We start from the raw sequence: 12719 nt of genomic DNA on the forward strand, positions 1-12719 counted from the left end.
CAGGTGCCTCTCTCCCTCCCCCCCCCCATGCCAGTATCAGGTGCCAACCCCACTCCCCCCATGTGCCAGTATCAGGTGCCTCTTCCCCCCCCCATGTGCCAGTATCAGGTGCCAACCCCCCTCCCCCCCCCAGGTGCCAGTATCAGGTGCCAACCCCCCACCCCCCATGTGCCACTATCAGGTGCCACTGCCAGTATCAGGTGCCTCCCGCTCCCCCATGGCAGTAACAGTCGGGTATTAAAAAAAATAAAATAAACACTTCTACTTACCTCCATGTCAGCGATGCGATGCAGCCTCTTCCTGTGTCCCGCCCTGTATGTCCTTATATGGACTCAGTGCTTGTATTTCAGAAAAGAGTCTGCTGGGATTCAAACCCACGACCTTCTGCTTCAGAGGCAGAGCAGCTAACCACTAGACCATACGAGCTGCCTTGATGCTGGCTGAAAAAATATGAGACTTCTACTGTTATAGCTGGCTAAGTGTACATCTATACACATGGCAGCTGCTCATATATAGAGATGTAGCAGAGCTGAATGTGCTGAGACAGCTGTCATATACAGATATAGCAGTATCTCAGATATATCTCTATATGACAGCTGTTCCAGCACACTCAGCTCTGCTATATCTCTATATATGATAGCTGCCCCAGCAGACCCAGCTCTGCTACATCTATGCATATGACAGCTGCCCAAACACACCCAGCACTGCTATATCTCTATATGACAGCTGTCCCAGCACACTCAGCCCTGCTATATCTCTATATATGACAGCTGCCCCAGCAAACCCAGCTCTGCTACATTTATACACATGACAGCTGCCCAAACACACCCAGCACTGCTATATCTCTATATGACAGCTGCCCCAGCACACTCAGCCCTGCTATATCTCTATATATGATAGCTGCTCCAGCACAACCAGCCCTGCTACATCTATATATCTCTAAGTATTGCTATACAGTAGATAGATATATAGAGATATAGCAGAGCTGAGTGTGCTGGGGCAGCTGTCATGTGTATAGATGTAGCAGAGCTGGCTGTGTTTGGGCATCTGTCATGTATAGATGTAGTAGAGCTGGGTTTGCTGGGGCAGCTGTCATATATAGATATAGCAGAGCTGAGTGTGCTGGTGCAGCTGTCATGTGTATAGATGTAGCAGAGCTGGGTGTGTTTAGGCATCTGTCATGTGTATAGATGTAGTAGAGCTGGGTTTGCTGGGGCAGCTGTCATATATAGAGATATAGCAAAGCTGAGTGTGCTGGGACAGCTGTCATATAGATATATAGCAGTGCTGGTGTGTTGGGGGCAGCTGTCATGTGTATAGATGTAGCAGAGCTGGCTGTGTTTTGGCAGCTGTCATGTGTATAGATGTAGCAGAGCTGGCTGTGTTTTGGCAGCTGTCATGTGTATAGATGTAGCAGAGCTGGCTGTGTTTTGGCAGCTGTCATGTGTATAGATGTAGCAGAGCTGGCTGTGTTTTGGCAGCTGTCATGTGTATAGATGTAGCAGAGCTGGCTGTGTTTTGGCAGCTGTCATGTGTATAGATGTAGTAGAGCTGGGTTTGCTGGGGCAGCTGTCATATATAGAGATATAGCAAAGCTGAGTGTGCAGGGACAGCTGTCATATACAGATATAGCAGTGCTAGGTGTGTTTGGGCAGCTGTCATGTGTATAGATGTTTTTTTTTTTTTTTTTTTTTTTAACAGTCAGTTGTAATGCAGCCTTTATGGCTGTGAGGGTAAATGCTTTGCCACTGATTCACTGATAGATTGGAGGTTGTGGGTTCGAATCCCAGACCAGGAGACTTTAGCAGACAGTAAAATTAGATCACACTAGCGGCTGCTGTGAAGGGGCCCTGAACACGATATTTAACTAACTTGAAAATAAACTGTCACACACGCTGCTGGGGCGCCGGGCCCCCTTGGCAGCCCGGGCCCCGAAGTAGCTGCTTCCCCGGTAGTTACGCCACTGGTGCAGCCGCAGTCTGAAAGCTAGAAAGTAATGTAGTTAAGAGAGCTCTACTGACATTCTTCCTGGACACTAAAGCCGCTACCAGTGGAGGGGTGGTGGGAAGGGACAACAATACAGCCGCTAGTGAGGGAGTGGTGGGAAGGGACAACAATACAGCCGCTTATGGGGGATTGGTGGGAAGGGACAGCAATACATCCGCTAGTGGGGGAGTGTTTGGAAGGGACAACAATACAGCTGCTAGAGGGGGGTGTTTGGAAGGGACAACAACACTGTCGCTAGTGGGAAAATTGTGGGAAGAGAAAACAATACAGCCGCTAGTGAGGGGGGTTGGAAGGGACAACAATACAGTCATCAGTGGGGGAGTGGTGGGAAGGGAGAACAATACTGTCAGGACAAAACTTTGCAGTTCGGGTTCGCTCATCCCTACTCATGATCTATGGGCCCTCAGGTGATACTGGATTAAAAACCGGCATGATTCTGTACGGGATATCACTGCATGGGCTCAGAAAAGCTTCCAGAAATCCTTGTCTATGAACACAGTTCTCTCTGCAATCCTCAAATGCAAGTTAAAGCTGTATCATGCAAAGAAGAAGCCATGTAATCTGGTCTTCACACAATGGTTTTCTATGGGCCAAAATGAAAGACTTCTGTAATCAGATGAATCTAAATGTTGAATTATTTTTGACAACCACGGACGCCGTGTTCTGTGGACTAAAGAGAGGGGCCATCCAGATTGGTATCAGCTCAAAAGCCGGCATCTCTGATGGTATTGGTCTGCATTAGGGCCTACAGTGTGTGCAGCTTATACATCTGGAAAGGCACTATCAATGATGGATAGTGTGTAGAGGTTTCAGAACAACACAAGCTCCTACCCACACGATATAAATATAAAAAATATATAGGGATCAGAATATAGCAGTGCAAAGAAAGAAATATTTTTTTTTCAAATTTTTCGTTTTTTTTAAACGTATAACAGAAGAAAAAAACTGTAAAAATGATTATAACACAAACTATATAAATGTGGTATCACTGTGATTGCAGTGACCCATAGAATGAAGGTCATTTTTACTGCATAGGGAATGCTATTAAAACAAGGGCGGTATTCATTTGTTTTTGTTTTTTCAATTCTACCCTATTTCGAAAGCACAACTTGTCCCACAAAAAAACAAGTCCTAATGTTACTATGTGAATGGAAAAATAAAAAAGTTATGGCTCCTGCAAGGCCAGAAGTAAAAGATGAAAATGGAAAATGGCTCATCAGAAAAGGGTTAGAGGGATCCAGACTACATTGCTACAGACCTAAACTTAGGGTAACAGTCCTTGCATTATGAGTTACTAGAGAGTTTCTATTTACAGGGGCAAAGAGAAAACAGAGGTTTTTCACGATCTTTGAATGTTAGAACCGGAGGTGTTGAATATTAGGATCCAATAAAAGTACTTGCTGAGCCCTCTGCGGGCCGGCCTCACTCTAGATGCTGTTTTGCTTGTGATTGTGGAGGAAAGGAACTCTAGTCTCCCGTTCTAGCACCTCTATCAATCCCCTGGGTATGGGAGTGGAGGAGATGCTACAAGCGGAATCTGGCCACATCAGCAACCCTTTTTTGTTACCTGAACCTGCCATAACCCTAAGCAGAGCATCCAGCCACATACTATGCCCGGTGAAAACATGGCACCGATAAGTGTATTTTGAGGTTTAGATTCCTTTGGAGATGATGGGTTGCTGGATTCTATCCCTCCAAGGGTCCATTGATGTAGATGGTGGTTGTTTGGTGTTGCAACTGGAAATTTAGGCCATGGCTTCTGCAGCTCAGAAGGTGCACTTATTGCAGGAGAGGTGATTTACCCCTGATGACCTTGGCAGTGAGGTAACAATCCATGAGGCAAAAATGACCAAGATCGTCTCTTTGCAAACTGGGTGCACAAACCATGACTTCCAAGTGACTTTTGTATTCTCATTTAAAAAGGTATTTTCATCTCAAACAATGAGGACATATCGCCAGAGGTGGGACCCGAGATCGGAGTGGGGAAGTTGGTGGCCGGAGGACCCCGGGTTTTCCATGATCTGGCCACTGCGAAGCACTCTCCCTATAGAAGATAATGGGAGCGCACAACGCTTGCACGGCCACTGCTCCCATTCATTTCTATGGGGCCGTCAGAAATAGCCGAGCCAGTGCTCGGCTATATTCTGCCACCTCATAGAAATTTATGGAGGGTGGCTGCGCATGCGCAGTGCACACTTCTCAACTTTCAGGGATCCTTTCTCATTGTAGGTGCAGGTCCCAGAGGTAGGACCCGCACCTATCAGACAATGGGGGCATAGCCTAGAGATATGTCCCCATTGTCTGAGAATACACCTTTAATCTTAACCAGGGTTAAGTTTCAATTCACTGCCCTTAGTCAGTATTTGAATTCCATGGCCAAGGAACACTGGCTTGCTACGCCCCTGCTCTAATGCCAAGCTGTTCTAATGTCCAGATGCTTTGACATGTGGAGATGCAGGACTTGAACTCTCTGCAAAACTTACAGTATACCTTTTTTCATTAAAAAGTGTGTGCTCACTAGTGACCGAATTATCTGCTGAAAAGAAGTGGTTTTGCTCTGCAGCAGTTCATCATGATCACACTCTCGTAGATATATTGGATGCCCCTTTACACATTTTCCATAAATGTAATTTATAATGCATAAAATGGCAACCACTGCACTCAAATATGTCTATTGGAATATCCAGCCTTGCCATTACCACCTTCTTCATGCCACTTCCAGAACATGCCTCTTGGTCACCGCCACAATGTTCCCTAGTTACAATAAGTTGCCTATAATGATGAATAAAGAGACTCAGACACAATGTTTGCTACCTCATCTTGTGGCTTTTATTAATAACAAGGCAGTAGATTGGAAATAGCCCTGTGAATCCCTGACTCTTGCAAAGAGTCGTACTTCAACACTCAGGAGAGGAAAAACCCCCAGTGGAGGAAACCTCTAAGGAGCCATGGCTGAAGGACTACCCCTCCTCTGGGCAAGGGGGTAAAAAGCCAACATTTTACGTGAGGTAGCTGAGGAAAGTCCGATAAATGACAAGTCCGGTATTGAGAACAGAAACCGAGCCCGGAATCTGCGTCTTCATGCAGCAGAATATATCTGACTGCGGAAAGTCCAGTAAATGTCAAGTCCGATATTGAGAACAGAAACCGAGCCCGGAATCTGCCTCTTCATGCAGCAGAATATATCTAACTGCGGAAAGTCCGATAAATGCCAAGTCCGGTATTGAGAACAGAAACCGAGCCCGGAATCTGCCTCTTCGTGCAGCAGAATATATCTGACTGCGGAAAGTCCGGTAAATGCCAAGTCCAGTTTTGAGAACAGAAACCGAGCCCGGAATCTGCCTCTTCATGCAGCAGAATATATCTGACTGCGGAAAGTCCGGTGAATGTCTTGTCCAGCGATGTACAGATGGATTAAGTTGTCTTCCTGGCGCTCTGCCCCTGTTTTTTAACTAGGGGCTTTCAGGGTCCTGGGTCTTTTGCCTCAGAATGATGGAGACGCCTTCTCTGGACAACAATAATGACAAACGCTGAGAAAAAATGAAGAAAGAACATGTATCATAAAATGGCTCTTATCTAATATATTCTTATCTAAAATGTTTCTGGGCACATTAGATCTTCAAATATCATCTACTCACCTGGAAATCCGTATAGTACATGATCGGGAATATTGTCAGGCCAACAAATCCCATCCACTCGCCCACCATGCCTGTCATAGAGAAGATCTGCATAAGATAGAGAGAGAGAGTAGAGAATGTTAGTGCCCAAATATTCTCACCAGTGGCTCTGGTATGAAGTGAGATGGGAGGATGGCATGTCCTTCAAGAGTTTCTCTATTACAATTACACAAGATTGTGAATATTGACAGGAACTCACCTCTTTACAGTGATCGGTGTTACATAGGCGGAAGAAGCCCACACCTACATCAACTGGAAGAACGTGTTAAGGAGAAGTAACGGAAGTGTATTATTATGGTGTTTACTGTCATGTCTGATCTGCTCAACAATGGAGTCTCAGACAGCTGATAATCTCCAGTGTATCCAGCACACAACATTGCACTGTACCAGCCAGGTATAAAAGGATACAGATCAGCAGTGCCACAATGGTCACCAAGGTTGATGCCAGTCTTATGTGGCACAGGCGACGACTGCTGAAGGATTTCTCATACAGGCATATAGCTTGGCTCAGGTTGTAAACTGCAAAGAAGAAAAATCCAGTTCCTGCGCTGATACTGTGGGCTATGGGACTGATCTTCATCTAGAACATAAACAGAAATATAAATGTCATCAATGAGGTCATCAAAAAGATCTGAGAATAGAGAACAGCAGAGGATACTACTGGATACTTTTATAAAACCTGATAACTCACCGAACATACACCAGTCAGGGCGTTCGCAATACAAGCGAGTAATCCCATGGCGTATAGGATTTTCTGGCAGATGATATTTCGCTTCTCTGATGGTTCAGAATGGAGGATCATGAACCTGTATTGGATGGAAGCGACGCCAGCTCCTGAAATATACAATACATGTCATCATTATCATTTCTATACACACTTGTAATAACCTACAGGAGTCAGTGATGATTATAATCTCCAGTGATGACCACCGCTCAGAGCTAAATAATGATTACAGCTCTGGAGTCGCTGAGCTCTACATCATCTTATCTCTATAGAGGAAGCTGCATCCACTTACCTAGAATGGAAGTCACCATGAAGACGACGGTGAAGACCACCGATTCAGGAAATTGTTCTCCTATGGCACTGGGGGAAAAAAGCAAAATATTTGGAGTTAATAGGAGACAAGTGGCAGAAATGTCTCATCATCAAGAGCAGAGGAGACTTTATGTACTTTTACATGCCCCACTATATATCCATTACTTCCACAGTACAATTAATAATCCAGTAATATTAATAGTGATAATAATGTAATAATAACATCCCCGGAATGACACCGATAACAAGACAGTAATAATTACACTACACGGTCAGGAACCTCGTTCCGTCCCCTCTTACCTGATGTATGGTAATTTTGAATGGCCTAAGATGACAGTAATGGCGATCCCGGCGCAAATGCCTAAAAGCGTCCATGTGACGAAGAGGATAGGCAAGAAGGCCAAACCCCGAATTTCCATGGCACAAAGGAAAAGATTCGCAAAGCAAAAACAAAGAATTGCTCAGCAATAGCAAACGCCTGTCTGTCTCTCTCTGTATTCACAGATAATCTGGCTCAGGTAATGTCAGGCAGTGGTTTTCCTAGGCTCAGAACTCGGTGATGTCACTAGCTTCTATGATGTCATCAGTGCCTGAATCTGATTGGTCCTCACTAGCTTCTGTGATGTCTTCACACATGCCTAAATGTGATTGGTCCTTATCAGACATACCTAGATCTGATTGGTCCTCACAGTATTGTAAATATTTTGTATATATATATACAAACCGGATTCCCAAAAAGTTGGGACACTATACAAATCGTGAATAAATACTGAATGCAATGATGTGGAGGTGCCAACTTCTAATATTTTATTCAGAATAGAACATAAATCACAGAACAAAAGTTTAAACTGAGAAAATGTACAATTTTAAGGGAAAAATATGTTGAATCAGAATTTCATGGTGTCAACAAATCCCCAAAAAGTTGGGACAAGGCCATTTTCAGCACTGTGTGGCATCTCCCCTTCTTCTTACAACACTCAACAGACGTCTGGGGACCGAGGAGACCAGTTTCTCAAGTTTAGAAATAGGAATGCTCTCCCATTCTTGTCTAATACAGGCCTCTAACTGTTCAATCGTCTTGGGCCTTCTTTGTTGCACCTTCTTCTTTATGATGCGCCAAATGTTCTCTATAGGTGAAAGATCTGGACTGCAGACCGGCCATTTCAGTACCCGGATCCTTCTCCTACGCAGCCATGATGTTGTGATTGATGCAGAATGTGGTCTCGCATTATCTTGTTGACAAATGCAGGGTCTTCCCTGAAAGAGATGACGTCTGGATGGGAGCAGATGTTGTTCTAGAACCTGAATATATTTTTCTGCATTGATGGTGCCTTTCCAGACATGCAAGCTGCCCATGCCACACGCACTCATGCAACCCCATACCATCAGAGATGCAGGCTTCTGAACTGAGCGTTGATAACAACTTGGGTTGTCCTTGTCCTCTTTGGTCCGGATGACATGGCGTCCCAGATTTCCAAAAATAACTTCGAATTGTGACTCGTCTGACCACAGAACAGTCTTCCATTTTGCCACACTCCATTTTAAATGATCCCTGGCCCAGTGAAAACGCCTGAGCTTGTGGATCTTGTTTAGAAATGGCTTCTTCTTTGCACTGTAGAGTTTCAGCTGGCAACGGCGGATGGCACGGTGGATTGTGTTCACTGACAATGGTTTCTGGAAGTATTCTTGAGCCCATTCTGTGATTTCCTTTACAGTAGCATTCCTGTTTGTGGTGCAGTGTCGTTTAAGGGCCCGGAGATCACGGGCATCCAGTCTGGTTTTACGGCCTTGACCCTTATGCACAGAGATTGTTCCAGATTCTCTGAATCTTCGGATGATGTTATGCACAGTTGATGACGATAGATGCAAAGTCTTTCTGATATTGCTCCACTATCTTTCTGCGCAACATTGTGGGAATTGGTGATCCTCTACCCATCTTGGCTTCTGAGAGACACTGCCACTCTGAGAAGCTCTTTTTATACCCAATCATGTTGCCAATTGACCTAATTAGTGTTAATTGGTCTTTAAGCTCTTCGTTATGCTCAAATTTACTTTTTCCAGCCTCTTATTGCTACTTGTCCCAACTTTTTGGGGATTTGTTGACACCGTGAAAATTTTAATCAACTTATTTTTCCTTTAAAATGATACATTTACTCGGATTAAATGTTTGATCTGTGATCTACGTTCTATTACAAATAAAATATTGACATTTGCCATCTCCACATCATTGCATTCAGTTTTTATTCACAATTTGTTTAGTGTCCCAACTTTTTTGGAATCCGGTTTGTATATATACACAGTGGATATAAAAAGTCTACACACCCCTGTTAAAATGTCAGGTTTCTGTGCTATAAAAAAAATTATACAAAGATAAAACATTTCAGAACTTTTAGCACCTTTAACCGCTTGCCGCCACGCTAACGCCGAAAGGCGTCATCGCGGCGGCTCTCCCAGGTCACACTAACGCCAATAGGCAACATCTCACGAGACGCGAGATTTCCTGTGAACGCGCGCACACAGGCGCGCGCGCTCACAGGATCGGAAGGTAAGCGAGTGGATCTCCAGCCTGCCAGCGGCGATCGCTCGCTGGCAGGCTGGAGATGTGATTTTTTTAACCCCTAACAGGTATATTAGACGCTGTTTTGATAACAGCGTCTAATATACCTGCTACCTGGTCCTCTGGTGGTCCCTTTTGTTTGGATCGACCACCAGAGGACACAGGTAGGTCAGTAAAGTAGCACCAAACACCACTACACTACACTACACCCCCCCTGTCACTTATTAACCCTTTATGAACCACTGATCACCCCATATAGACTCCCTGATCACCCCCCTGTCATTGATCACCCCCCTGTAAGGCTCCATTCAGAGGTCCGTATGATTTTTACGGATCCACGGATACATGGATCGGATCCGCAAAACGCATACGGACGTCTGAATGGAGCCTTACAGGGGGGTGATCAATGACAATGGGGTGATCACGCATATAGACTTCCTGATCACTTCCCTGTCATTGATCACCCCCCTGTGAGGCTCCATTCAGACGTCCGTATGATTTTTACGGATCCACTGATACATGGATCGGATCCGCAAAACACATGCGGACGTCTAAATGGAGCCTTACAGGGGGGTGATCAATGACAGAGGAGTGATCACCCATATAGACTCCCTGATCACCTCCGTCATTGATCACCCCCCTGTAAGGCTCCATTCAGACGTCCGTATGATTTTTACGGATCCACGGATACATGGATCGGATCCGCAAAAGGCATACGGACGTCTGAATGGAGCCTTACAGGGGGGTGATCAATGACAATGGGGTGATCACGCATATAGACTTCCTGATCACTTCCCTGTCATTGATCACCCCCCTGTAAGGCTCCATTCAGACGTCCGTATGATTTTTACGGATCCACTGATACATGGATCGGATTCGCAAAACACATGCGGACGTCTGAATGGAGCCTTACAGGGGGGTGATCAATGACAGAGGAGTGATCACCCATATAGACTCCCTGATCACCTCCGTCATTGATCACCCCCCTGTAAGGCTCTATTCAGACGTCCGTATGATTTTCACGGATACATGGATCGGATCCGCAAAACACATACGGACGTCTGAATGGAGCCTTACAGGGGGGTGATCAATGACTGGGGGGTGATCACCCATATAGACTTCCTGATCACCCCCTGTCATTGATCACCCCCCTGTCATTGATCACCCCCCTGTAAGGCTCCATTCAGATGTCCGTATGATTTTTACGGATACATGGATCGGATCCGCAAAACACATACGGACGTCTGAATGGAGCCTTACAGGGGGGTGATCAGGGAGTCTATATGGGATGATCACCCCCCTGTAAGGCTCCATTCAGACGTCTGTATGTGTTTTACGGAACCACGCATCTATGGATCGGATCCGCAAAACACATACGGACGTCTGAATGGAGCCTTACAGGGGGGTGATCACCCCATATACACTCCCTGATCACCCCCCTGTCATTGATCACCCCCCTGTCATTGATCACCCCCCTGTAAGGCTCCATTCAGACGTCTGCATGTGTTTTACAGATCCACACATCTATGGATCGGATCCGCAAAACGCATACGGACGTCTGAATGGAGCCTTACAGGGGGGTGATCAGTGACAGGGGGGTGATCACCTCATATACACTCCCTGATCACCCCCTGTCATTGATCACCCCCCTGTCATTGATCACCCCCCTGTAAGGCTCCATTCAGACGCCCATATGTGTTTTACGGATCCACGCATCGGATCCGCAAAACGCATACGGACGTCTGAATGGAGCCTTACAGGGGGGTGATCAATGACAGGGGGGTGATCACCCCATATACACTCCCTGATCACCCCCCTGTCATTGATCACCCCCATGTAAGGCTCCATTCAGACGTCCGTATGTGTTTTGCGGTTCCGATCCATGTATCAGTGGATCCGTAAAAAACATATAGACGTCTAAATGGAGCCTTTCAGAGGGGTGGTCAATGACAGAGGGGTGGTCAATGACAGAGGGGGGATCAGTGACAGGGGGGTGATCACCCCATATACACTCCCTGATCACCCCCCTGTCATTGATCGCCCCCCTGTCATTGATCACCTGCCCTGGAATTTTAGGGGCCCGAAACCGTGAGAAGAAGTCTGGGATCCAAACGTCTAAAAATGCCCCCCTAAAAGGAATTTGGGCCCCTTTGCGCATCTAGGCTGCAAAAAAGTGTGACACATCTGGTATCGCCGTACTCAGGAGAAGTTGGGGAATGTGTTTTGGGGTGTCATTTTACATATACCCATGCTGGGTGAGATAAATATCTTGGTCAAATGCCAACTTTGTATAAAAAAATGGGAAAAGTTGTCTTTTGCAGAGATATTTCTCTCACCCAGCATGGGTATATGTAAAATGACACCCCAAAACACATTCCCCAACTTCTCCTGAGTACGGCGATACCAGATGTGTGTCACTTTTTTGCCGCCAAGGTGGGCAAAGGGGCCCACATTCCAAAGAGCACCTTTAGGATTTCACCGGCCATTTTTTACAGATTTTGATTTCAAACTACTTCTCACACATTTGGGCCCCTAAATTGCCAGGGCAGTATAACTACCCCACAAGTGAACCCATTTTGGAAAGAAGACACCCCAAGGTATTCCGTGAGGGGCATGGCGAGTTCCTAGAATTTTTTATTTTTTGTCACAAGTTAGTGGAAAATTATGATTTTTTATTTTTTATTTTTTTTTCTTACAAAGTCTCATATTCCACTAACTTGTGACAAAAAATAAAAAATTCCAGGAACTCGCCATGCCCCTCACGGAATACCTTGGGGTGTCTTCTTTCCAAAATGGGGTCACTTGTGGGGTAGTTATACTGCCCTGGCAATTTAGGGGCCCAAATGTGTGAGAAGTAGTTTGAAATCAAAATCTGTAAAAAATGGCCGGTGAAATCCTAAAGGTGTTCTTTGGAATGTGTGCCCCTTTGACCACCTAGGCTGCAAAAAAGTGTCACACATCTGGTATTGCCGTACTCAGGAGAAGTTGGGCAATGTGTTTTGGGGTGTCATTTTACATATACCCATGCTGGGTGATATAAATAACTTGGTCAAATGCCAACTTTGTATAAAAAAATGGGAAAAGTTGTCTTTTGCCAAGATATTTCTCTCACCCAGCATGGGTATATGTAAAATGACACCCCAAAACACATTCCCCAACTTCTCCCGAGTACGGTGATACCAGATGTGTGTCACTTTTTTGCCGCCTAGGTGGGCAAAGGGGCACATATTCCAAAGTGCACCTTTCGGATTTCACAGGCCATTTTTTACACATTTTGATTTCAAACTACTAACCACACATTAGGGCCCCTAGAATGCCAGGGCAGTATAACTACGCCACAAGTGACCCCATTTTGGAAAGAAGACACCCCAAGGTATTTCGTGATGGGCATAGTGAGTTCATGGAAGTTTTTATTTTTTGTCACAAGTTAGTGGAATATGAG

Source organism: Bufo gargarizans, chromosome 7 (assembly GCF_014858855.1).
Source record: "Bufo gargarizans isolate SCDJY-AF-19 chromosome 7, ASM1485885v1, whole genome shotgun sequence".
In the NCBI taxonomy this organism is placed as follows: Eukaryota; Metazoa; Chordata; class Amphibia; order Anura; family Bufonidae; genus Bufo; species Bufo gargarizans.